The 26535-nt window shown below is 45.9% G+C and overlaps 1 long non-coding RNA gene across 3 annotated transcripts in view; it reads right to left on the bottom strand.

Moving 5' to 3' along the window:
- Window positions 1-705: 705 nt before the first annotated feature.
- LOC131253343 (uncharacterized) overlaps window positions 706-26535 on the bottom strand; it is a 52410-nt gene continuing 26580 nt past the window's right edge. For 2 of the 3 annotated variants that reach the window (XR_009175095.1, XR_009175096.1), the window contains exon 3: window positions 706-1334. This is a non-coding gene — a long non-coding RNA (uncharacterized LOC131253343). Of the gene's footprint in view, window positions 1335-24385; window positions 24948-26535 lie in introns of those variants that run through there. The other variant, XR_009175094.1, reaches the window with a different exon arrangement.

The following is a 26535-nucleotide window of genomic DNA, read 5'->3' as shown; positions in this document are numbered from 1 at the left end:
AGAACAGACAAATTCTTGTAAAACCTCAGAATCAATCCAACAAAAATTTCAAGATGTTTGCATGCATGATATCCATAGAACAAGGAGACGTATCCATAGGATCCAAAGCTCCATTGCCAGAAGAAAGAGATGTATCAGTGGTGCTAACTGATGGCTGAGATGAGTTACGAGCAGAATTGAGACACAAGTACCAGAACATTACATGAGACACATTCAGTTGACAAGGCAGTTTTGGCAACAATTGACTGAATACTAGAGACCAAACCTTTTCATGAGATACGGATTGTTCAGTACTGTTGTTTTGATCAAAACAAAGTTCAAAGATAGGAGACTACACAATCCTGCATTAAAACAAATCTATAAATATCCCAAAATTTCAGAAAAAAAAGAGTAAAAAATATAAATACAGGAGTATGACATTCAACCAATCTAATGAAAGAGGTGATATGACATTCAACCAATCTAATGCATAAAATGGCTATTTCTAAAAACAAATGAAGGTTAGCAAGATATTGAAAATTAAATTAGAGAATGATTGAAAGATCAGAGCAAAACCAATCTAATGAATGAGATGATATGACATTCAACCAAAGAAATAAAGTGCTAGAAGTGAAATTCAATCTAAGGTTAGCCAAGTAAATCTACCAACTGACAAAACCAATCTTTTTTGTTTTAAAAATAAAAATAAAAATTGTTGATATTCTTATATGGACTAGTTAGAGATGAGCATTAAGCTTCTTATGACTGCATCACAGATAAAGTCTTTTGTTAGTTTGTCCCATGAAGTGATAGGAAATCAGAATGAACTTGTTGATAAGTCTTCATTACACCTTGCACATAAAGTATGCACTGTTCTCCTGACCAGATGTTCTTTTCTCTGAGGGCTAGCAACATGTTCTTCTTCTTTTTTTCTTTTTTTAGCTAACCTTCCCACCAAGTTATGGAAGTACACTCAAATAAAACAGATGTATTGCACCGACAAATAAAAAACAGTATTCTACTCTTGGATGTTACTAAGGAATAATCTCTTTAGATAATCCAATATGTTGCTTGTATACTTTTACCTAGCATCATGCATCCAACTAATTCATGATATAGTGAATTACTTCGAAGTTATAAATAGTTCAAAATTCGAATTAAAAAATAAGGTTAACCGTAGCAGTCATATAGTACTGATTGGTATTAATATTCAACATTCCAAGGAAAAATAATATGAGAAGAAAGAACAATGTTCACAACACTCTAATCATGAAAAAGAGCTATACCAAGTCTGCAATAACAAAATCTAGCTCTTCGACAAAATTTTCTCTACGATGTTCCCACTCTGCAGTAGTCTGGAAAATGAAATTCAACCATATTAGGATTATGCACATGGCACGACCCTCAGAATCAAACTTATAAAGAGAAAATTGAATTGTCAATTAAACCTTCAAATCTGGTCACATGCAATGGAAAACACATCTAAAATTCATTGTGCTTTGGCAAATGTCATCAGCACTGGTAAATGAACCATCCATCAAAAAACTGCTTCCCATCAATCATAAAAATAAATAATGGATCTTTCATATGTTATTCTATTCAGAAGAAATTCTTTATAGATTAGAACTCAAGATAGAAACGGTGAAAGAATCAAATATTGACCGAAATTTATTTCTGAAAACAAGAAAATGTGTAGTGAAAAATCACTGCTAGAGGACCAGTTGAAAAGTGCCACCAGTTGACCAATCATATCATGGAAAGGAATGGACGGCACGGAACTTATATAGTGGCATGAAAACATAGACAATCATGGGCAACAAGACAAGCCAAGAACAACATAACCAATGATCATCAAGTATTCCATACATCTACAAGCATAACCAATAGTAACTGTAAGATTAAACAAATAGTGAAAGAATAAAATTCAACAAGCCTGACTTGCAGCACCAAAGTTATAGTCCCCCAAGCTTTCCCTGCAAAGCCTTAATAAGTGATAGTGCCCCTTTGCAGCTCCTCATCCACTCATTACCAAACATGTAATATTAAAACCACAGACTCCAAAGCATCTAAAGCATCTACAGCTCTAACATTCAAAGGCATGGTCATAGATGAGGTAGCAAACTGCTATAGTAAATTGCCAATCTCATATCTTTCAACAACCAGTTCTTCAAAACATCACAAGTACCATAAGCTAAACTCTAAGCAACCACCATCTCACAAGATATCCAAAATAGTGAGTTCACTCTCTCTTCTAATCCCCACAACACAGTAAATGGGGGAGCCCAAAAGATAAAAAAAATGCCCGCGTAAAAACAAGAAACTGGGGAAAAAAACCATAACCTGATTATGAAGGTACCTGAGATGTGTTAGAAAAAACATTCATCACTCTAAAAACCACAAAATCATCACAAAGCTCAAAAATTCAAAGGAATAATAACCAAAATGAAGAAAAACCACATATAACACACACATACATATACACATATCTTTCATGTTAACTATTTATGATATGGACCCAAAGTTATATTTTTGATTGGTTATGGTAAGTGAATAAGGTAATCTTTTAGAATAAGACATTTCTTTTCTTTTTCCTTTTTTTTTTCTTTTCAAAAAAATTAAAATTAAAATTGTATCTCTTAACTGATCTCCAAAAATTTCTCCCTAGACATCCCATCTCTCTATGTATAATTTCCCCATTGTTAGTGGAATAAACATACATGTATGTAACCTTATGATTTAACATGACTCATTGGTAATCACATGGAAAAAGTTAGCTGTCTGTGAGCAATTATTTTAAGGTGCTTGTGGACTTGGTGTTATTGACTGAAGAAAATTTTGAGGTGAGGAAACTTCCATTCCTTGTGATATAATCATAAGTAGAATATAATATAGATATTATGAGTAGCAATAATCTATTCAGACATTCCACATGAGAGGAAGAAAGCTTTCTCTAGAGACATATTCAACACCACATGTGAGGCCCGTATCCTAGCCCGTACTGTTCCATAAGTTTCCGCGGTCCTCCCGATCTAATTCTGGCGACCCGCGATCTGTTATCAGCGTTTGCGCGCGATCCTGAGTCGTGTCCAGTATTCTAGAGTCAGATCGACTTGAAACTTGTACCCTTGCGACCGCGCCGTCGCCGCGGTTCCGATGCAGCGTATTACGGGCCGAGGCGATACCTGGGCCAGGAGATGTGGGCCTGCGTTCAGTTCGAGGAAAACGTCGCGCGTTGTAAAAATTGAGAGAATCTCTATGACACATCACATCAATCCCATCAATCAAGTACACATCACTCCCATCACTCACACCCATCCCCAAGTACAACTACCCATGTAAGCCCCGTATCTTAGACCGTACCGTTCCATAGGCTTCCGTGGTCTTTCCGGTAACCTTCGACCCTCATCCGATATTTGCGCGCGACCTGGATTCTCGTGCCGTTAACCCGAGTCAACTCAACCCAGGACTTATACCTTAGCGACCGCGTTGTCGCCGCGGTTCCGATGCCGCGACTTGCGCGTCGAGGCGATACCCTGGTTGGGAGTTGTGGGCCAGCGTTCGGTGCGAGGAAACGCCGTGCGTGCGAATCCCGAGAGAATCTCTACAAGGTGTCACATCAATCAATCAATCCCATCATGTCAAGTACACATCAACTTTCACCCTTTCCCAAGCAACCCCCAAAGTCAAAAAAGCTCTTACACCACCCATACCCTTTCTTACACCTTTAGCCAAAAAAGTCAAAAGTTCTTACACTCCCATCCCTCTCTCCCATCCATCACTCCATCACCCATCACTCCCTCTCTCTCTCTCCCTTACAAGTCTCTCTCTCATTCCTTACTCTCCCATAAGCAAGTCCCATACGTATGAGTCCCCCATGGTGAGAAAATTGCATTTGTGAGGCCCACCTTTCCTACCCCTTCATCTCTCATCTCAACCATCCATTTCTCATCTTCCTCCATCAAAGAGAAGCCCAAGGAGCTAAGGAAGCCAAGGGAGCAAGAAGATCAAGTGGTGGGTGCCTTGATAGGGTAGATTTTGATATTTTTAAGATGGGCCAAGTGAGGCCAACCGATCAATGGTTGGATCTCACTTTGGACCCTAAGATGTGGCCGATGGCCCACTTGGATCACCATGATCATTCCATGATGGGGCCATTCTCCATGGACCCCATCATGATGTTTATTTTCTTGCATATTTAGGGTCATCTAGACCGTTTAATTTAGTGGAGATGGGATCTCCACCGTTGAATTTAATTTTAATGGGCCACATGAAATGGGACCCACTTGATGTATGATTTAGTGCAAGGGAGGGCCCATAGTGCGGGGTCCCTCCATCACGCGGGCCTCACTCTCTATCTCTCTCCCTTTTTCTTCTATTTCTTTTTTTATTTCTATTTTTCTTTGTGTTATGATGATGAGGTTATGTGGCCCACTTGAATGGACCCACCAAGAAGTAGGTATTCTATCCGGCCCATTTATAAGTGGGGCCCACCTTATATATGTAGTACCATGCCCTCATCACTTGGTGGCCCACCTAAGCAAGGCCCACCTCCAACCAACATAGAAAGTCCAGCGTCCAGGGACGCTGGACGTTGCTGGAAAGACACAAATATCAGCCTTTTTCCAAAGGTTTGGGGTGGTCCACTTATGTAGGCCCCACCTTGATGTGTGTATTAAATCCACACCATCCATTCCTTTCCCAAGCCATTTTTAGGCGTTGAGTCCAAAGATGGGACCGATCAGATTTTCAGGCGGGCCATAACATGGCAAACAGTGAGTTTACCATTGAAATGTCCCATATTGCTTCTATACACCGAAACAGGTCCAATATTGGGCTTGTTTTGCTTGTCTAGAGCCATGGAGGGCCATTAGACGGAGTGGATTAACGGACGTGGGCCCCACCTGTGAAAAACCACAGGAAATCTCTTTTTTTTTTTAAAAAAAAAAGGCTTGGGCAGCAGTAATGCTGCTGCCGTTGTCAGAGAGCAGGCAGCGCCTGCCGCTACCTGCGTCAGCGTCCAGCTGACGGACGGTTGGGCAGCCTCTCACGGCTGTAGCCGTGGGCCCCACCTTGATGTTTATATACTATCTAAACCGTTCATAGGGTGGGCCACCCCCTGACGTGGTCCCACGCCAAAAACCAGCTTGATGTGGGATTAAACCTCGATCTTTGAAACTCTTTTTGGGCCCACAGAAGTTTTGGATCAGGGTGGAAATTTGTGTCCACCCTTCATCTAGGCCTACGTGGCCCTATCAACGGGTGGGATGGAATATAAACTTTAGGGTGGGCCCCACATGGAGCCCACAGTGAGGTATGTGTTATATGGCCACCGTCCAGGCAGACGGTGGGGCCAGCGGTGATGTAAGTGTTTTATCCCCACCGTCCAGGGACGGTGGGCCTCGTGTGCGTGCGTGTGTGGTGCGTGCGTGTGTGGTGCATGCGTGTGTGTATTTATATATATATATACATATATATATAATATTATATTATATATAATGTTATATGTAATGTATACATATTATATAGTATATCATATATAATATAAAGGTGGGGGAAGGCCCATTTCAGTTCACTTATGGGCCAGGATTGAGGCCCACTTTGATGTATATGCAAGGTCCATGGGTCCGGACCCATTTAATGCATTAGGGGCCAATGGGTCGAGGCCCATTAAGATGTAATGGGGCCAATGGGTTAAGGCCCATTGCAATGCACATAGGGCCCATTGGTGTGGCCCAATGATGTGGCCATTTGATATATAAGGCCCATGTGAGTAGGCCCATTTGATGCATTCTAAGGCCCACGGGTTAAGGCCCATTGCAATGCACATAGGGCCCATTGGTGTGGCCCAATGATGTGGCCCACTTGATGAATATAAGGCTCATATGATTAGGCCCATTTGATGCACTCTAAGGCCCACGGGTTATAGTCCATTGCAATGAACATAAGGCCCATTGGTGCGGCCCATTGATGTGGCCCACTTAATGAATATAAGGCCCATGTGATTTGGCCCATTTGATGTATTTAAAGCCAATGGGATGTACCTAAGGTTCATTGCAATGTGCAGTCCCAACATGATTTATGTAATGATGTTTACGTCAGGGCTATGCCTTGGGAGCAATGGTGGTTTGACGTCCACATTGCAGGTATAGTGTGGTTAAATGTCCACATTATGACTTTCCCTAAGGCCCATTGTTAGGCTCGTGTGTCTGATGTGTAGGCCGTCTAGGCCCATCTTTGTTATGATTATCATCCATCCTATATAACCTGTTTAGTTTCATGATTCATGATCATATGCATCATACGTATGCTTGATATGAGAAATGACTAATCATAGCATATGCCTTCGGGCAGATTGTCTAGGGGCCCCGTACAGGGGTGTTGCCCTACATGAGCGCACGATACACGCAGGATTGCTGCATGACTGGATAGTGTGATTCATGCATTCGCATTGAGTGATATGGTTACTGTACGCCCTAGCGACATCAGGGTCGTAGCCTCCACAGACGTATCGTGGTTGGCAGGATTGGATACCGAAAATACTGTTCTACATGGGGTGCGATAGATATCCCTGGGTGAAAGTCCCTAAACCCTTATGGTACCAGGAGGTTGCTCCAACGTCTAGACCGAGTGGATGCATGAGCGTTGAGTGCCGATTACCAGACGGTTGCGCTTTCCACTGTGTCGTGGTCGGTTGGAAGGGGGTGCGGCCTTACCCGCATGAGAGTAGGGGGCAATGCTAGGCTGAGTCTGACCAGCTCGAGGAATGGGTCCGCTATTGACGAGCCGAGCCCGATTTTGGCAGGCGGATAGTGAGGTCTTTTCCACTCACCTTATTGCGCGCGATGGTGCGGCAATCTGGCTTGGAGTGTACTAGACCCCGGTGATATTCCAGATTTTGAGCCGTATTGATATGTGGACTTAGATGAGGATTTGCATGCTTGAGTTGCATTTCGCATTGCATGGCCTTGGTATGGCCGACATCATTCTTTGCACCGCATGGCCTTGGTACTGCTATGGTATTCTTGGCATTCATCAGCATGTTCCGCATTACTCTGATACTGTATAGCTGCATTATCACCTTAAGCATACATTTTCACCACCCTCTAAGCTTTTTATAAGCTTATGCACGACCGTTGCGTGTAGGTGACGTTGGATCGCAGCAGCGCGGAGGCTTGGACGCGTGGCTGATCTTTTTGGAGCTTTTGGTCTATCATCATTGTATTTCCCTTATGCTCATTGTACTTGTAAAGTTTTTGATTATAGTGGAAATGTGATGGAGTTTTTGGTTGTTGTTGTGGGTTATGCCTTTAGTTATGCTTATTACGAATAGAACTGATGTTGAAAATCCTCCTTGTAGCATCCCAGGATCGGTGTAAGCCCCGTATCCTAGACCGTACCGTTCCATAGGCTTCCGCGGTCTTCCCGGTCGGATTTCGGTAACCTTCGACCCTTATCCGGTATTTGCGCGCGACCTAGATTCTCGTACCGTCAACCTGAGTCGACTCAACCCAGGGCTTGTACCTTAGCGACCGCGTCGTCGCCGCGGTTCCGATGCCGTGACTCGCGCGCTGATGCGATACTCTGGTCAGGAGTTGTGGGCCAGTGTTCGGTGCGAGGAAACGCCGCGCGTGCGAATCCCGAGAGAATCTCTACAAGGTGTCACATCAATCAATCCCATCATGTCAAGTACACATCAACTTTCACCCTTTCCCAAGCAACCCCCAAAGTCAAAAAGCTCTTACACAAACCCATACCTCTCTTACAACTTTTGCCAAAAAGTCATAAAGTTCTTACACACCCATCCCTCTCTCTCCCATCCATCACTCCATCACCCATCACTCCCTCTCTCTCTCTCCCTTACAAGTCTCTGTCTCATTCAAACTCTCCCATAGCAAAAACAATTCATACGTATGGTCCTCCCATGATGAGAAAATTGCATTTGTGAGGCCCACCTTTCCCACCCCTTCATCTCTCATCTCAACCATCCATTTCTCATCTTCCTCCATCAAAGAGGAGCACAAGGAGCTAAGGAAGCTAAGGGAGCAAGAAGATCAAGCGGTGGGTGTCTTGATAGGGTAGATTTTGCTATTTTTGAGATGGGCCAAGTGAGGCCAACCGATCAATGGTTTGGATCTCGCTTTGGACCCTAAGATGTGGCCGATGGCCCACTTGGATCATCATGATCATTCCATGATGGGGCCATTCTCCATGGACCCCATCATGATGTTTACTTTCTTGTATATTTAGGGTCATCTAGACCGTCTAATTTAGTGGAGAAGGGATCTCTACCGTTGAATTTTAATTTAATGGGCCCACATGTAATGGGACCCACTTGATGTATGATTTAGTGCAAGGGAGGGCCCATAGTGCCGGGGTCCCTCCATCACACGGTCTCACTTTCTATCTCTCGCTCCTTTGTTTTATTTTATTTTATTTTTGTGATGTTAATGAGATTGTGTGGCCCACTTGAATGGACCCCACCATGAAGTTAGTAGGTTATCCAAACCATTTACCTGTGGGGCCCACTTTGCGTGTATTGTACCCACGCCATCCATCAGTGGTGACCCTCATGAGTAGGCCCACCTTGCTCGGCCAGAGAGTCCAGCGTCCAGGGACGCTGGACGTTTGGTGAAAACACAAATAAAAGCTTGGTTCAAGCTAATGGAGGAGGCCCATTCATGTAGGCCCCACCTTGATGTATGTATTAAATCCACACCATCCATTCCTTTCCCAAGCCCTTTTTAGGCGTTGACCCGAAAGATGGGATCAATCAGACCTTCGGGCGGGCCATACCATAGCAAATGGTAGTTTTCACCATTGAATCATTCCCTGTTGTTTCTATACGCCGAAACAGGCCCAATATTGGGCTTGTTTTGCTTGGCAGGAGCTATGAAAGGCCGTTGGACGGAGTAGATCATCTAGATGTGGACCCCACTGGTAAAAACCTCAGATATATCAAAAAAAAAAAAAAAACTAAGCAGCCGCAGCTGCTGCTGCTGTGTCAGCAATGCAGCAGCGCTGCCTGCGCACTCCAGCGGGCGGGCGGCTTGGCCGACGTACAGCCACCACGGCTGTAGCCGTGGGCCCCACCTTGATGTTCATTTGCCATCTAATCCGTTCATAGGGTGGGCCAACCCCTGACGTGGGCCCACCCCAAAAATCAGACTGATCCAAGACTCGGGTGGCCCACATCAAAGGAAACAGTGTGAATTGGACTCTACCGTTGGAACCCTTTCTGGGCCCACAGAAGTTTGGGATCAAGGTGAAATTTGTTTTCACCCTTCATTTGGGCCCATGTGACCTTATCAACGGGTTGGATGGAATATAAACATTATGGTGGGCCCCACATGGAGCCCACAGTGATGTAAGTGTTTTATCTCCACCGTCCGCCTGGACGGTGGAGCCCATTGTGATGATTGTGTGGGCCCACTGTGATGATGGCGGGGAGCCCACTGTGATGCGTGTGTGTGTGTGTGTGTGTATATATATATAGATATATATATAATATTATATTTCATGTAATATTATATGTATTATGCATATGTATATTATATACTATATTATATATATATATATATAAATATTTTATTTACTAATGTTGAGGCCCATGATTGAGGCCCACTTTGATATATAGGTAAGGCCCACCTCAGTTGCTTGTGGCCCATGATTGAGGCCCACTTTGATGTATATGTAAGGTCCATGGGTCGAGGCCCATTTAATGTATTAGGAGCCCATGGGTCGAGGCCCATTAAGTTGTAATGGGGCCAATGGGTTGAGGCCCACTTAATGTACATATGGGGCCCAATTGGGGTGACCCATTTGATGCTCATAAGGCCCATGAGATTAGGCCCATTTAATGCATTCTAAGGCCCACGGGTTATGGCCCATTGCAATGCACATAGGGCCCATTGGTGCGGCCCAATGATGTGGCCCACTTGATGAATATAAGGCCCATATGATATGGCCCATTTGACGTATTTAAGGCCCAATGGGATGTACCTAAGGTCCATTGCAATGTACGATCCCAACATGATTTATGTAATGATGTTTACGTCAGGGCTATGCCTTGGGAGCAATGGTGGTTTGACGTCCACATTGCAAGTATAGTGTGGTTAAATGTCCGAATTATGACTTTCCCTAGGGCCCATTGTTAGGCTCGTACGTGTTATGTGTAGGCCGTCTAGGCCCATCTTTGTTATGCACATCATCCATCCTATATAACATGTTTAGTTCCATGATTCATGACCATATGCATCATACGCATGCTTGATATGAGGAATGACTGATCATAGCATATGCCTTCGGGCAGATTGTTTAGGGGCTCCCATATAGGGGGTGTTGCCCTACATGAGCGCACGATATGCGCAGGATTGCTGCATGACTGAGTAGTGTGATTCATGCATTCGCATTGTGTGATATGGTTACTGTACGCCCTAGCGACATCGGGGCCGTAGCCTCCACAGACGTATCGTGGTTGGCAGGATTGGATACCGGAAATACTATTCTACATGGGGTGCGATAGATATCCCTGGGTGAAAGTCCCTAAACCCTTATGGTACCAGGAGGTTGCACCAACGTCTAGACCGAGTGGGTGCATGAGCGCTGAGTGCCGATTACCAGACGGTTGCGCTTTCCACTGTGTCGTGGTCGGTTGGAAGGGGGTGCGGCCTTACCCGCCCGAGAGTAGGGGGCAATGCTAGGCTGAGTCTGACCAGCTCGAGGAATGGGTCCGCTATTAACGAGCCGAGCCCGATATTGGCAGGCGGATAGTGAGGTCTTTTCCACTCACCTTATTGCGCGCGATGGGGCGGCAATCTGGCTTGGAGTGTACTAGACCCCGGTGATATTCCAGATTTTGAGCCGTATTGATATGTGGACTTAGATGAGGATTTGCATGCTTGAGTTGCATTTCGCATTGCATGGCCTTGGTATGGCCGACATCATTCTTTGCACCGCATGGCCTTGGTAAGGCTAATGGGATTCTTGGCATTCATCAGCATGTTCCGCATTACTCTGATACTGCATAGCTGCATTACCACCTTGAGCATACACTTTCACCACCCTCTAAGCTTTCTATAAGCTTATGCATGACTGTTGCGTGCAGGTGACGTTGGATCGCAGCAGCGCTGAGGCTTAGGCGCGTGGCAGATCATTTTTGGAGTTTTGTTCATCTTCATTGTATTTTCCCTTATGCTCATTGCACTTGTAAAGTTTTTGATTATAGTGGAAATGTGATAGAGTTTTTGGTTGTTGTTTGTGGGTTATGCCTTTGGTTATGCTTATTACGAATCAAACTGATGTTGAAAATCCTCCTTGTAGCATCCCAGGATCGGAACCTGGCGAATGGGCGCTGGGAGCCGAGAATGGGGTTCTACGGAGGCTGTCGGCGCCGGATTCGGCGATCGGAAATTTTGTGAGCCCGGTTTCCGAGTTTGGGGCGTGACAGAAGTTGGTATCAGAGCATAACTCGGGAATAACCAAAAACAACATTACATGTCTGCTATGAATGATTTAAGTCCTAAGTTAGGATAGCCTAGCGATCTTTTATTACCGACCCATAACGAGCGTGCCTTCGAGAGTTTTCAAAGTTGATTAGGCACCTTCGCTCTTTCCTGTAGGACATGGCGCGCAGGAGAGTGACCCGATCGACTCCCGCACCACCACCTGAGACTCCGGCTCCACCACCTGCGGCTCCCGCACTACCACCTACGATTCCTGCTCCACCACCCGAGATTCCTGCTGCCCAGCCTGAGGATGCCGCTCCTCTACCAGGGATTCATGCTGCCCAGCCTATGGGTGCAGCTCCTCTACCAGAGACCGGTGCGGAGCCGACCGTTTCCGTGAGTGCTTCTCAGTTACAGCAGATGCTGCAGGCTGTGACGGCCGCACTTCAGGGACAGGGCAGAAATTCTTTATAGATTAGAACTCAAGATAGAAACGGTGAAAGAATCAAATATTGACCGAAATTTATTTCTGAAAACAAGAAAATGTGTAGTGAAAAATCACTGCTAGAGGACCAGTTGAAAAGTGCCACCAGTTGACCAATCATATCATGGAAAGGAATGGACGGCACGGAACTTATATAGTGGCATGAAAACATAGACAATCATGGGCAACAAGACAAGCCAAGAACAACATAACCAATGATCATCAAGTATTCCATACATCTACAAGCATAACCAATAGTAACTGTAAGATTAAACAAATAGTGAAAGAATAAAATTCAACAAGCCTGACTTGCAGCACCAAAGTTATAGTCCCCCAAGCTTTCCCTGCAAAGCCTTAATAAGTGATAGTGCCCCTTTGCAGCTCCTCATCCACTCATTACCAAACATGTAATATTAAAACCACAGACTCCAAAGCATCTAAAGCATCTACAGCTCTAACATTCAAAGGCATGGTCATAGATGAGGTAGCAAACTGCTATAGTAAATTGCCAATCTCATATCTTTCAACAACCAGTTCTTCAAAACATCACAAGTACCATAAGCTAAACTCTAAGCAACCACCATCTCACAAGATATCCAAAATAGTGAGTTCACTCTCTCTTCTAATCCCCACAACACAGTAAATGGGGGAGCCCAAAAGATAAAAAAAATGCCCGCGTAAAAACAAGAAACTGGGGAAAAAAACCATAACCTGATTATGAAGGTACCTGAGATGTGTTAGAAAAAACATTCATCACTCTAAAAACCACAAAATCATCACAAAGCTCAAAAATTCAAAGGAATAATAACCAAAATGAAGAAAAACCACATATAACACACACATACATATACACATATCTTTCATGTTAACTATTTATGATATGGACCCAAAGTTATATTTTTGATTGGTTATGGTAAGTGAATAAGGTAATCTTTTAGAATAAGACATTTCTTTTCTTTTTCCTTTTTTTTTTCTTTTCAAAAAAATTAAAATTAAAATTGTATCTCTTAACTGATCTCCAAAAATTTCTCCCTAGACATCCCATCTCTCTATGTATAATTTCCCCATTGTTAGTGGAATAAACATACATGTATGTAACCTTATGATTTAACATGACTCATTGGTAATCACATGGAAAAAGTTAGCTGTCTGTGAGCAATTATTTTAAGGTGCTTGTGGACTTGGTGTTATTGACTGAAGAAAATTTTGAGGTGAGGAAACTTCCATTCCTTGTGATATAATCATAAGTAGAATATAATATAGATATTATGAGCAGCAATAATCTATTCAGACATTCCACATGAGAGGAAGAAAGCTTTCTCTAGAGACATATTCAACACCACATGTGAGGCCCGTATCCTAGCCCGTACTGTTCCATAAGTTTCCGCGGTCCTCCCGATCTAATTCTGGCGACCCGCGATCTGTTATCAGCGTTTGCGCGCGATCCTGAGTCGTGTCCAGTATTCTAGAGTCAGATCGACTTGAAACTTGTACCCTTGCGACCGCGCCGTCGCCGCGGTTCCGATGCAGCGTATTACGGGCCGAGGCGATACCTGGGCCAGGAGATGTGGGCCTGCGTTCAGTTCGAGGAAAACGTCGCGCGTTGTAAAAATTGAGAGAATCTCTATGACACATCACATCAATCCCATCAATCAAGTACACATCACTCCCATCACTCACACCCATCCCCAAGTACAACTACCCATGTAAGCCCCGTATCCTAGACCGTACCGTTCCATAGGCTTCCGCGGTCTTCCCGGTCAAATTCCGGCAACCTTCGACCCTTAACCGGTATTTGCGCGCGACCTGGATTCTCGTGCCGACAATCCGAGTCGATTCAACTCAGGGCTTATACCTTAGCGACCGCGTCGTCGCCGCGGTTCCGATGCCGCGACTTGCGCGCCGAGGCGATACCCTGGTTGGGAGTTGTGGGCCAGCGTTCGGTGCGAGGAAACGCCGTGCGTGCGAATCCCGAGAGAATCTCTACAAGGTGTCACATCAATTAATCAATCCCATCATGTCAAGTACACATCAACTTTCACCCTTTCCCAAGCAACCCCCAAAGTCAAAAAAGCTCTTACACCACCCATACCCTTTCTTACACCTTTAGCCAAAAAAGTCAAAAGTTCTTACACTCCCATCCCTCTCTCCCATCCATCACTCCATCACCCATCACTCCCTCTCTCTCTCTCCCTTACAAGTCTCTCTGTCACGCCCCAAACTCGGAAACCGGGCTCACAAAATTCCCGATCACCGAATCCGGTGCCGACAGCCTCCGTAGTACCCCATTCTCAGCTCCCAGCGCGCATGCGCTGAATTCCGATCCTGGGGTCCTACAAGGAGAATTTTCCAACTTGCATTTGTCTCATAAGAAGCATAACCACAAGTATACCAAAATCCAAAGGACAACATCATCATCACATATCCACTAATATAAACATTTGAATACAACGCTGAAAGGGAAAAATACATATGTCAAAAATCAAAGCTCCAGAAATTCACTGCACGCTCCAAGCTCAACGCTGCTGCAACCTAACGCCACCTGCACGCATCTATCGTGCATAAGCTTATAGAAAGCTTAGTGGGTGGTGAAAGTGTGTGCACAAGATGAGCGCCCAGTAAGCAATATCAGAGTAATTAGCGTAAGCGGAAATACTGATAAACCCATAACCATACAATTTCAGAAACACTAACAAAAACATAAATCATAGGAATTCAGAGTAATGCGGAAATATGCGGTAAGTCCGTGAATGTTATCAGCTGTACCAAAGCTTTGTGATGCAAGGCATAAATGCTATCGGCCATACCAAGGCCATGCGATATGAAACATAAAAAGACAATAAAAGATGTTGAGGATGCAATGCAATATGCAAATCCTGATGAGTCCACGAATACCGTCAGTTGTATCTAGATCATATAAATGCATAAACACAGTAACCCGAAATGCCATATGCAGTGGATGTAATGCGATATGTGGTGCATATGGAATGACCATGCGGAGTGTGAAGTCGGGATGATAGTACGTAGTGTCGCAGACTACGGGGTCCATCACAAGGGACTTCTATCCAAACCAGTCCCATACCTAAATTTGGATAGTTAGACTCAATGTGGTAAACTCCTGATCTCAGGTTAGTCGCGCGCCCCAACCGAAATCCTAGCCATTGCGAAGGCACACGTAACAAATAGTTGCGCACCACCAACCCGAGTGGATAGTGAATGAATGAATACATGAATGAGTATGCAACTCCTGCTCACTAAATCCACATATCAGTACAGTTTATCTCTGGGATCATCACCGGGGTTTAGTACACTCCAAATGACACTGTCGCTCTCCTAGCCGCACAGTCCAGGTGAGCGTAAGAAACCTCACTATCCGCCTGGCCAATAGTCTGCCAATACCTATCCGGCACGTCGATAGCGGACCCATTCACGAGCTGGTCAAACTCGGCCTAGTATTGCCCCCTACCCTCGGGCGGGTAAGGCCACACCCCCTCCCAACCGACCACGACACAGTGGGAGACGCGGCCTCCTGGTATTCGGCACTCGGGCGCTCATGTATCCACTCGGTCTCGACATTGGGGCGTCTCCTGGCCACGGAGGTTTAGGGATTTTCACCCAGGGACATCTATGGCGCCCGTATGCTAGAACCAAACATTTCCGGTGTCCCATTTGGCCATCCACGATATGCCTGTGGAGGCTACGGACCTGATGTCACTAGGGCGTACAGTAATCATAATGCGAGATGCATGAGTCATACAATCCAGTCATGCATCAATCCTGCGCATACCGTGTGCTCATGTGAGATAACCTCCGCCTATCAGGGAGTCTCATAACAACATGCTCAATGACATATGCAATGATCAACCACATCTTATAACAAACATGCAGATAATGCGTGTGGCATGTATCATGATGCTATGCTGTAACATACTCACAATCGGTAACAATAACCGACATCAGCAATCGACCTCGACAATGTGGTCATTTAACCAACATTGCCCCCAAGGAATGGCCCGCACATAGTCAAACATATAATGGGCCCACGGCCTCATGCAAAAGCCTAATATACAACACAATGGGCCTTGCTCAGGGGCCATATATACACAACAGGTGGACCCTACTCATGGCCTCAAATACATGACATGTGGGCCCTACACATGGGCCTGGAATACATCAAACGGGCCATGCATCATGGGCCTAATACACATCACAATGGGCCTTGCCCATAGGCCACGAATACATCACAATGGCCTCGCCTATGGGCCATGAATACATCACAATGAGCCTCAATTACGGATCGCATATACATCATATGGGCCTCGATAGTCGTAACCGACACTCGGAATCGGGCTCGACAAATCGGAATCGGTCTCGATACGCGGCCTCGACAATCGGAATCAGCCTCGATACTTGGCCTAGAAAATCAGAATCTGCCTATACAATCGGCCTCGACAATCAGAATCGGCCTATACAATCGGCCTCGACAATCAGAATCGGCCTATACAATCGGCCCCGACAATCGAAATCGGCCTATACAATCAGCCTCAACAATCGGAATCGATGAAAATGGACCTAATAAGGCCTAAGGGAAAGTCACAATGTGGACATTCAACCATCATTGCCCATCAATGTGGACATTCAACCAACATTGCTCCCAAGGAGTGGTCCACATAGAGCCAAACGTATCGTGGGCCCATGACCTCATACAAGGACCTAATACACATCACTATAGGTCACATTCATGGGCCAAATACTCATCACAGTGGGCCTTGGCACATAAGCCATGATTACATCACAACAGGCCTCGTCATATGGGCCTCACATACATCTCAATGGGCCGCAATACATGGATCTCATATACATTAAATGGGCCGCACTATACGGGCCGCATCACATAGTCCGCACCAATGGGTCAGTATACATTGAGTGGGTCGTGTCATATGGACCGCACTAATGGGCCAATGTACATTGCGTGGGCCGCATCATATGGGCCAGAAATACATCACTGCGGGCCTCACAAATGGACGGTATAGATATACAATACATACATCACGGTGGGCCGCATACACGGGCCTAAAATACATCACTGCGGGCCTCACAAATGGACGGTATAGATATACAATACATACATCACGGTGGGCCGCATACACGGGCCTAAAATACATCACCAAGGGCTGCGAATACACAACAGGTAGGTCCTGCACATGAGTCCAATATACATAACAGGTGGGCCCTGCACTTGGGCCTCCTACACGTCAAGTGGGCTACATCAATGGGTCGCACCAATGGGTCTCATAAGCATCACAATGGCCTACAATTACATCAAGGTGGGCCTCACGGATAGGCTATAAAATACATCAAGGCGGGCCTCATATATCAAGTGGGCCTAATGGGGCAGCCCAAGGTCTAACAAAACAGATGGACCGTGTGGTTGAAATACATTCATCATGGTGCAGCCCACAACACACACACACAGGTGGGCCTCATCCCAAAGATATGGATGGATAGCGTGGTAGACTCAAGCATCAAGGTGGGCCACTGCATAGACGGTGCATACCCAACACTGCATCATGGTGGGGCAGTACTCAGCACTATTCAAACATTGCCCAAGAAATATCAGCATTATCAAATATCGTCCATGTAAATCAGCATCGCCCAGCTATTGTCCAGCACCATCCAACACCATCAGGACAGTGTGGATGAAACAAATACATCATGGCGGTGTCCACCGTGCCAGGGACAGCGGATATACAGCACACCATCAAGGTGGGTCCCATTGTCCCGTGGACGGTATAAATGAAACACATACATTGTGTGGACCACAAAACTACACAGCAGGTGGGCTCCACCTTTTGGACGGTGTAGACGGAACACATATAGCATGTGGGACCCACAGAGCTGCTGATGTCAGACAGCTTGATGGACCCACATAATTGCTTTTGTCCTAACAGATGGACGGTCCAGATGTAGCGTGCACATCACGCTGGCCCACATAGCTGGCTGACGTGCACAGCAGCTGCATAGCTGGTGTAATCGTACACCAGCCAGCCCATAACACAGAGGTGGGTCCCACGTGGGGCCTACCAGATATATATATAAACTATATTATTTATATTATATTTTATTATATTTATTATAAACATCAACGCCCAACCCTGGCCATAACTGATGGACGGCTTGGGTGATGCACATCATCATGGTGGCGCACGGAACTATTGATGCCAATATCACAGTGGCTTTGCAACTGCTGGGACCCACCGTATTCATCAATGGACGGTGTGAATACTAAATATACAGCAAGGTGGGTCTCGCCTGTCCAGAACGAACAGACGGCTGGAATACCAAAACACATATCAAGGTGGGTCCCATCCCACATGTACAGCACGTGTGGGGTGGGCACCACACGAGCTGGGATGGGATTGGGTGGTGAGATACAAAACGTACATCTCGGTGGTGCACATGTGCAGCCACAGGACTGTGATGTGGATCGCACACATCAAGGTGGGCCCCATCCACTGACCACACAGACGGACTGTGTTGATGCAACAAATACATCAGGGGCCCACGTCCTTGGCAGATGGATGGCGAGGAGACACAAATACACCAAGGTGGCCCACCTATCTTGCTGACGTCAGTCGACACCTAAATGGCTGGTGCCCACCGTCCAATAGGCTGGACGGTGGAGATAAACATATATCATGGTGTTCCCTACACACGTGGCAGGTGAATGCCGCAGATGCATATCAGCGAGCTTCACCGTCCAGCTTATCTGGACGGTTAGGATAAAACACATACCTCATGCTTGGACCCACGGTCCTGCTGACGTCAATAGAGCAGTGGGTCCTACCGTTTGTTGACGCCAAGCACTGCAGCACGCTGCTGCTGGTGCAGGGCCGTCCATCAGAGGGGCAGCTGGGATAAAGAATACATGCATCAAGGTGGGTCCCACCTGCCCACACGTGTCACACGTGTGGGGCAGGTCCCGCGTCCACAACAGATGTAGGAGGTGGATGTAAAACATATTCATTAAGGTGGATCTCACCCGTTCAAATTGATGGACGGTCTGGATCAGACCCAAGAACTTGCTGACGTTAATGCAAGTGGACGAATGGTCTGGATGTGGTATATACCTCATGTGGGACCCTGAATTGCGGATGTCAGCGCATCTGCCATGAAGCTAGGCAGATGGACGGCTCGTATTAACGGATGCATCACGGTGGCTTCCAACGCCAGGTGGATGGACAGATAAAACACGTTCGTAAAAGGTGAGGTCCACGACCACGTCCAGATGGCTGGACGGTCTGGATCAAACGGATGGACGTTTTGGGTCATAACACACCCAACACCCGTTGATGGTAAAGCAGCAGCTGCTGCAGCTACGTGTGGTGCTCTAGCCAATCCTCTTCCAGGCTGGCGGTCCCACGATGGATTAAGCTGTTATTTGTGATTTCCTTCCGACCAAGTCTGTTTAGCACGGACGGCGTGGATAGGTGGGGTCCACGTGCGTGGGCCCCTGGTTTGGTCCACTTGGTTGGAGGCATGGAACATACATCAAGTGGGCCATCATACACAAATAAAAGAGAGGGAGAGAGATCGGTGAGGTGGAGGGACCCCGCCACTATGGGCCCCTCTTTGTTTACAATCACAAATATGAAAATAGGTCCCATCACAAGTGGGCCTTACAAAAAAAAAAATCAAGATCTAAGGTTATGGCCACCCACCTTTGATCTCTTCTTCCTTCTTCCGCCAACACGATCTAGAGCTCCAAGGGGACGATTTCAACGGTCGAGATGTTCTTTGGATGGTGGAGATGGGAGGTAGGAAGTGGACCACACAAGCTCTCCCATGGAAGCTTGGACGTGGGTTGCTTGGAGAATGAGGGAGAGAGACATGAGAGAGAGTGGTTTGTAAGAGAGAGGGGGATGGGTGAGTGATGGGGTGATGGGTGAAGTGAGTGATGAGTGTACTTTATGTAAGAGAATGTTGACTTTAGGGGTTGCTTGGGGATGGGGTGATGTGTACTTGACATGAGGTGTGATTGGTGGGATTGATGGGACATGATTTGAAATCTTTCTCGAGTTTGCAAATGTGCGGTGTTTTCTCGAACTGAACGCGGGCCCACATCTCCTTGCCCGGGAATTGCCTCGGCGCGCGAGACGTGGCATCAGAACCGCGGCGACGGCGCGGTCACTAGGGTACAGGTCTCGAGTCGAACCGACTCTAAAATACGGGATACAACTCAGGATCATGCACCACTACTATTTATACATCGCGAGTCACCGAAATTCGACCGGGAGGACCGCGAAAGCCTACGGAACGGTACGTACTAGGATACGGGTCTTACATTCTCTCTCATTCCTTACTCTCCCATAAGCAAGTCCCATACGTATGAGTCCCCCATGGTGAGAAAATTGCATTTGTGAGGCCCACCTTTCCTACCCCTTCATCTCTCATCTCAACCATCCATTTCTCATCTTCCTCCATCAAAGAGAAGCCCAAGGAGCTAAGGAAGCCAAGGGAGCAAGAAGATCAAGTGGTGGGTGCCTTGATAGGGTAGATTTTGATATTTTTAAGATGGGCCAAGTGAGGCCAACCGATCAATGGTTGGATCTCACTTTGGACCCTAAGATGTGGCCGATGGCCCACTTGGATCACCATGATCATTCCATGATGGGGCCATTCTCCATGGACCCCATCATGATGTTTATTTTCTTGCATATTTAGGGTCATCTAGACCGTTTAATTTAGTGGAGATGGGATCTCCACCGTTGAATTTAATTTTAATGGGCCACATGAAATGGGACCCACTTGATGTATGATTTAGTGCAAGGGAGGGCCCATAGTGCCGGGGTCCCTCCATCACGCGGGCCTCACTCTCTATCTCTCTCCCTTTTTCTTCTATTTCTTTTTTTATTTCTATTTTTCTTTGTGTTATGATGATGAGGTTATGTGGCCCACTTGAATGGACCCACCAAGAAGTAGGTATTCTATCCGGCCCATTTATAAGTGGGGCCCACCTTATATATGTAGTACCATGCCCTCATCACTTGGTGGCCCACCTAAGCAAGGCCCACCTCCAACCAACATAGAAAGTCCAGCGTCCAGGGACGCTGGACGTTGCTGGAAAGACACAAATATCAGCCTTTTTCCAAAGGTTTGGGGTGGTCCACTTATGTAGGCCCCACCTTGATGTGTGTATTAAATCCACACCATCCATTCCTTTCCCAAGCCATTTTTAGGCGTTGAGTCCAAAGATGGGACCGATCAGATTTTCAGGTGGGCCATAACATGGCAAACAGTGAGTTTACCATTGAAATGTCCCATATTGCTTCTATACACCGAAACAGGTCCAATATTGGGCTTGTTTTGCTTGTCTAGAGCCATGGAGGGCCATTAGACGGAGTGGATTAACGGACGTGGGCCCCACCTGTGAAAAACCACAGGAAATCTCTTTTTTTTTTTAAAAAAAAAAGGCTTGGGCAGCAGTAATGCTGCTGCCGTTGTACGGACGGTTGGGCAGCCTCTCACGGCTGTAGCCGTGGGCCCCACCTTGATGTTTATATACTATCTAAACCGTTCATAGGGTGGGCCACCCCCTGACGTGGTCCCACGCCAAAAACCAGCTTGATCCAAGACTCAGGTGGCTCACACCGTAGGAAACAGTGGGATTAAACCTCGATCTTTGAAACTCTTTTTGGGCCCACAGAAGTTTTGGATCAGGGTGGAAATTTGTGTCCACCCTTCATCTAGGCCTACGTGGCCCTATCAACGGGTGGGATGGAATATAAACTTTAGGGTGGGCCCCACATGGAGCCCACAGTGAGGTATGTGTTATATGGCCACCGTCCAGGCAGACGGTGGGGCCAGCGGTGATGTAAGTGTTTTATCCCCACCGTCCAGGGACGGTGGGCCTCGTGTGCGTGCGTGTGTGGTGCGTGCGTGTGTGGTGCATGCGTGTGTGTATTTATATATATATATATATACATATATATAATATTATATTATATATAATGTTATATGTAATGTATACATATTATATAGTATATCATATATAATATAAAGGTGGGGGAAGGCCCATTTCAGTTCACTTATGGGCCAGGATTGAGGCCCACTTTGATGTATATGCAAGGTCCATGGGTCCGGACCCATTTAATGCATTAGGGGCCAATGGGTCGAGGCCCATTAAGATGTAATGGGGCCAATGGGTTAAGGCCCATTGCAATGCACATAGGGCCCATTGGTGTGGCCCAATGATGTGGCCATTTGATATATAAGGCCCATGTGAGTAGGCCCATTTGATGCATTCTAAGGCCCACGGGTTAAGGCCCATTGCAATGCACATAGGGCCCATTGGTGTGGCCCAATGATGTGGCCCACTTGATGAATATAAGGCCCATATGATTAGGCCCATTTGATGCACTCTAAGGCCCACGGGTTATAGTCCATTGCAATGAACATAAGGCCCATTGGTGCGGCCCATTGATGTGGCCCACTTAATGAATATAAGGCCCATGTGATTTGGCCCATTTGATGTATTTAAAGCCAATGAGATGTACCTAAGGTTCATTGCAATGTGCAGTCTCCCAACATGATTTATGTAATGATGTTACGTCAGGGCTATGCCTTGGGAGCAATGGTGGTTTGACGTCCACATTGCAGGTATAGTGTGGTTAAATGTCCACATTATGACTTTCCCTAAGGCCCATTGTTAGGCTCGTGTGTCTGATGTGTAGGCCGTCTAGGCCCATCTTTGTTATGATTATCATCCATCCTATATAACCTGTTTAGTTTCATGATTCATGATCATATGCATCATACGTATGCTTGATATGAGAAATGACTAATCATAGCATATGCCTTCGGGCAGATTGTCTAGGGGCCCCGTACAGGGGTGTTGCCCTACATGAGCGCACGATACACGCAGGATTGCTGCATGACTGGATAGTGTGATTCATGCATTCGCATTGAGTGATATGGTTACTGTACGCCCTAGCGACATCAGGGTCGTAGCCTCCACAGACGTATCGTGGTTGGCAGGATTGGATACCGGAAATACTGTTCTACATGGGGTGCGATAGATATCCTTGGGTGAAAGTCCCTAAACCCTTATGGTACCAGGAGGTTGCTCCAACGTCTAGACCGAGTGGACGCATGAGCGTTGAGTGCTGATTACCAGACGGTTGCGCTTTCCACTGTGTCGTGGTCGGTTGGAAGGGGGTGCGGCCTTACCCGCATGAGAGTAGGGGGCAATGCTAGGCTGAGTCTGACCAGCTCGAGGAATGGGTCCGCTATTGACGAGCCGAGCCCGATATTGGCAGGCGGATAGTGAGGTCTTTTCCACTCACCTTATTGCGCGCAATGGGGCGGCAATCGGCTTGGAGTGTACTAGACCCCATTCCAGATTTTGAGCTGTATTGATATGTGGACTTAGATGAGGATTTGCATGCTTGAGTTGCATTTCGCATTGCATGGCCTTGGTATGGCCGACATCATTCTTTGCACCGCATGGCCTTGGTACGGCTAATGGGATTCTTGGCATTCATCAGCATGTTCCGCATTACCGCATAACTGCATTACCACCTTGAGCATACACTTTCACCACCCTCTAAGCTTTTAAACGCATGTGCGTGCGGTGACGTTGGATCGCGGGGGCTTAGGCGGTGGCATCATTTTGGAGTTTTGTTCATCTTCATTGTATTTTCCCTTATGCTCATTGACTTGTAAAGTTTTTGATTATAGTGGAAATGTGATGAGTTTTTGGTTGTTTTTGTGGGTTATGCCTTTGGTTATGCTTATTACGAATCAAACGATGTTGAAAATCCTCCTTGTAGCATCCCGGGATCGAAGGGTGCGGGGAGCCGAGAATGGGGTTCCGCGGTGCCGGCGCCGGATTCGGCGATCGGAAATTTTGTGAGCCCGGTTTCCGAGTTTGGGGCGTGAGAGTTTGTATCAGAGCATAACTCGGGAATAACCAAAAACAACATTACATGTCTTTATGAATGATTTAAGTCCTAAGTTAGGATAGCCTAGCGATCTTTTATTACCCACCCAAGCGTGCCTTCGAGAGTTTTCAAAGTTGATTAGGCACCTTCGCTCTTTCCGGTAGGACACCCCGCACGAGAGTGACCCGATCGACTCCCGCACCACCACCCGAGACTCCGGCTCCACCACTGCGGCTCCCGCACTACCACTACGACTCCCCCCCGGCTCCCCCCCGAGGATTCCTTGGGCTGCCCCCAGGGTGCGCTCCTACCGGGGGGGGGTTTTCCATGCCCCGGCCTTGGGGCAGGGCTTTCTTTTTAGAACTCAAGATAGAAACAATGAAAGAATCAAATGTTGACCGAAATTTATTTCTGAAAACAAAAAAAAAAAAAAAAAAATGTGTGGTGAAAAATCACTGCTAGAGGACCAGTTGAAAAGTGCCACCAGCTGACCAATCATATCATGGAAAGGAATGGACAGCACGGAACTCATAGAGTGGCATGAAAACATAGACAATCATGGGCAACAAGACAAGCCAAGAACAACATAACCAAGAGTGATCATCAAGTATTCCATACATCTACAAGCATAACCAATAGTAAATGTAAGATTAAACAACATAGTGAAAGAATAAAATCCAATAAGCCTGACTTGCAGCACCAAAGTTATAGTCCCCCAAGCTTTCCCTGCAAAGCCTTGATAAGTGATAGTGCCCCTTTGCAGCTCCTCATCCACTTACTACCAAACATGTAATATTAAAACACAGACTCCAAAGCATCTACAGCTCTAACATTCAAAGACATGGTCATGGATGAGGTAGCAAACTGCTATAGTAAATTGCCAATCTCATATCTTTCAACATCCAGTTCTTCAAAACATCACAAGTACCATAAGCTAAACTCTAAGCAACCACCATCTCACAAGATATCCAAAATAGTGAGTTCACTCTCTCTTCTAATCCCCACAACACAGTAAATGGGGGAGCCCAAAAGATAAAAAAAATGCCCGCGTAAAAACAAGAAACTGGGGAAAAAACCATAACCTGATTATGAAGGTACCTGAGATGTGTTAGAAAAAACATTCATCACTCTAAAAACCACAAAATCATCACAAAGCTCAAAAATTCAAAGGAATAATAACCAAAATGAAGAAAAACCACATATAACACACACATACATATACACATATCTTTCATGTTAACTATTTATGATATGGACCCAAAGTTATATTTTTGATTGGTTATGGTAAGTGAATAAGGTAATCTTTTAGAATAAGACATTTCTTTTCTTTTTCTTTTTTTTTTCTTTTCAAAAAAATTAAAATTAAAATTGTATCTCTTAACTGATCTCCAAAAATTTCTCCCTAGACATCCCATCTCTCTATGTATAATTTCCCCATTGTTAGTGGAATAAACATACATGTATGTAACCTTATGATTTAACATGACTCATTGGTAATCACATGGAAAAAGTTAGCTGTCTGTGAGCAATTATTTTAAGGTGCTTGTGGACTTGGTGTTATTGACTGAAGAAAATTTTGAGGTGAGGAAACTTCCATTCCTTGTGATATAATCATAAGTAGAATATAATATAGATATTATGAGCAGCAATAATCTATTCAGACATTCCACATGAGAGGAAGAAAGCTTTCTCTAGAGACATATTCAGCACCACATGTGAGGCCCGTATCCTAGCCCGTACTGTTCCATAAGTTTCCGCGGTCCTCCTGATCGAATTCTGGCGACCCGCGATCTGTTATCAGCGTTTGCGCGCGATCCTGAGTCGTGTCCAGTATTCTAGAGTCAGATCGACTTGAAACTTGTACCCTTGCGACCGCGCCGTCGCCGCGGTTCCGATGCAGCGTATTACGGGCCGAGGCGATACCTGGGCCAGGAGATGTGGGCCTGCGTTCAGTTCGAGGAAAACGTCGCGCGTTGTAAAAATTGAGAGAATCTCTATGACACATCACATCAATCCCATCAATCAAGTACACATCACTCCCATCACTCACACCCATCCCCAAGTACAACTACCCATGTAAGCCCCGTATCCTAGACCTACATAGTCGCGGTCTTCCCGGTCAAATTCCAACCTTCGATTAAGGTATTTGGGGCGACACGGATTCCGTGCCGACAATCCAGTCGATTCAACTCGGGCTTATACCTTAGCGACCGCCGTCGCCCCATGCCGCGCGCGGGGCGATACCCGGTTGGGAGTTGTGGGCCGTTGCGGGAAACGCCGTGCGTGCGAATCCCGAGAATCTCTACAAGGTGTCACATCAATCAATCAATCCCATCATGTCAAGTACACATCAACTTTCACCCTTTCCCAAGCAACCCCCAAAGTCAAAAAAGCTCTTACACCACCCATACCCTTTCTTACACCTTTAGCCAAAAAAGTCAAAAGTTCTTACACTCCCATCCCTCTCTCCCATCCATCACTCCATCACCCATCACTCCCTCTCTCTCTCCCTTACAAGTCTCTCTCTCATTTCAAACTCTCCCATAAGCAAAAATCCCATACGAATGAGCACCCCATTCTCAGCTCCCAGCGCGCATGCGCTGAATTCCGATCCTGGGGTCCTACAAGGAGAATTTTCCAACTTGCATTTGTCTCATAAGAAGCATAACCACAAGTATACCAAAAT

This window comes from Magnolia sinica, chromosome 8 (genome assembly GCF_029962835.1).
Source record: "Magnolia sinica isolate HGM2019 chromosome 8, MsV1, whole genome shotgun sequence".
Taxonomy (NCBI): Eukaryota; Viridiplantae; Streptophyta; class Magnoliopsida; order Magnoliales; family Magnoliaceae; genus Magnolia; species Magnolia sinica.
The sequence above is the reverse complement of the archived record's forward strand: the minus strand, read 5'-3'. Positions and strand labels throughout refer to the sequence as shown.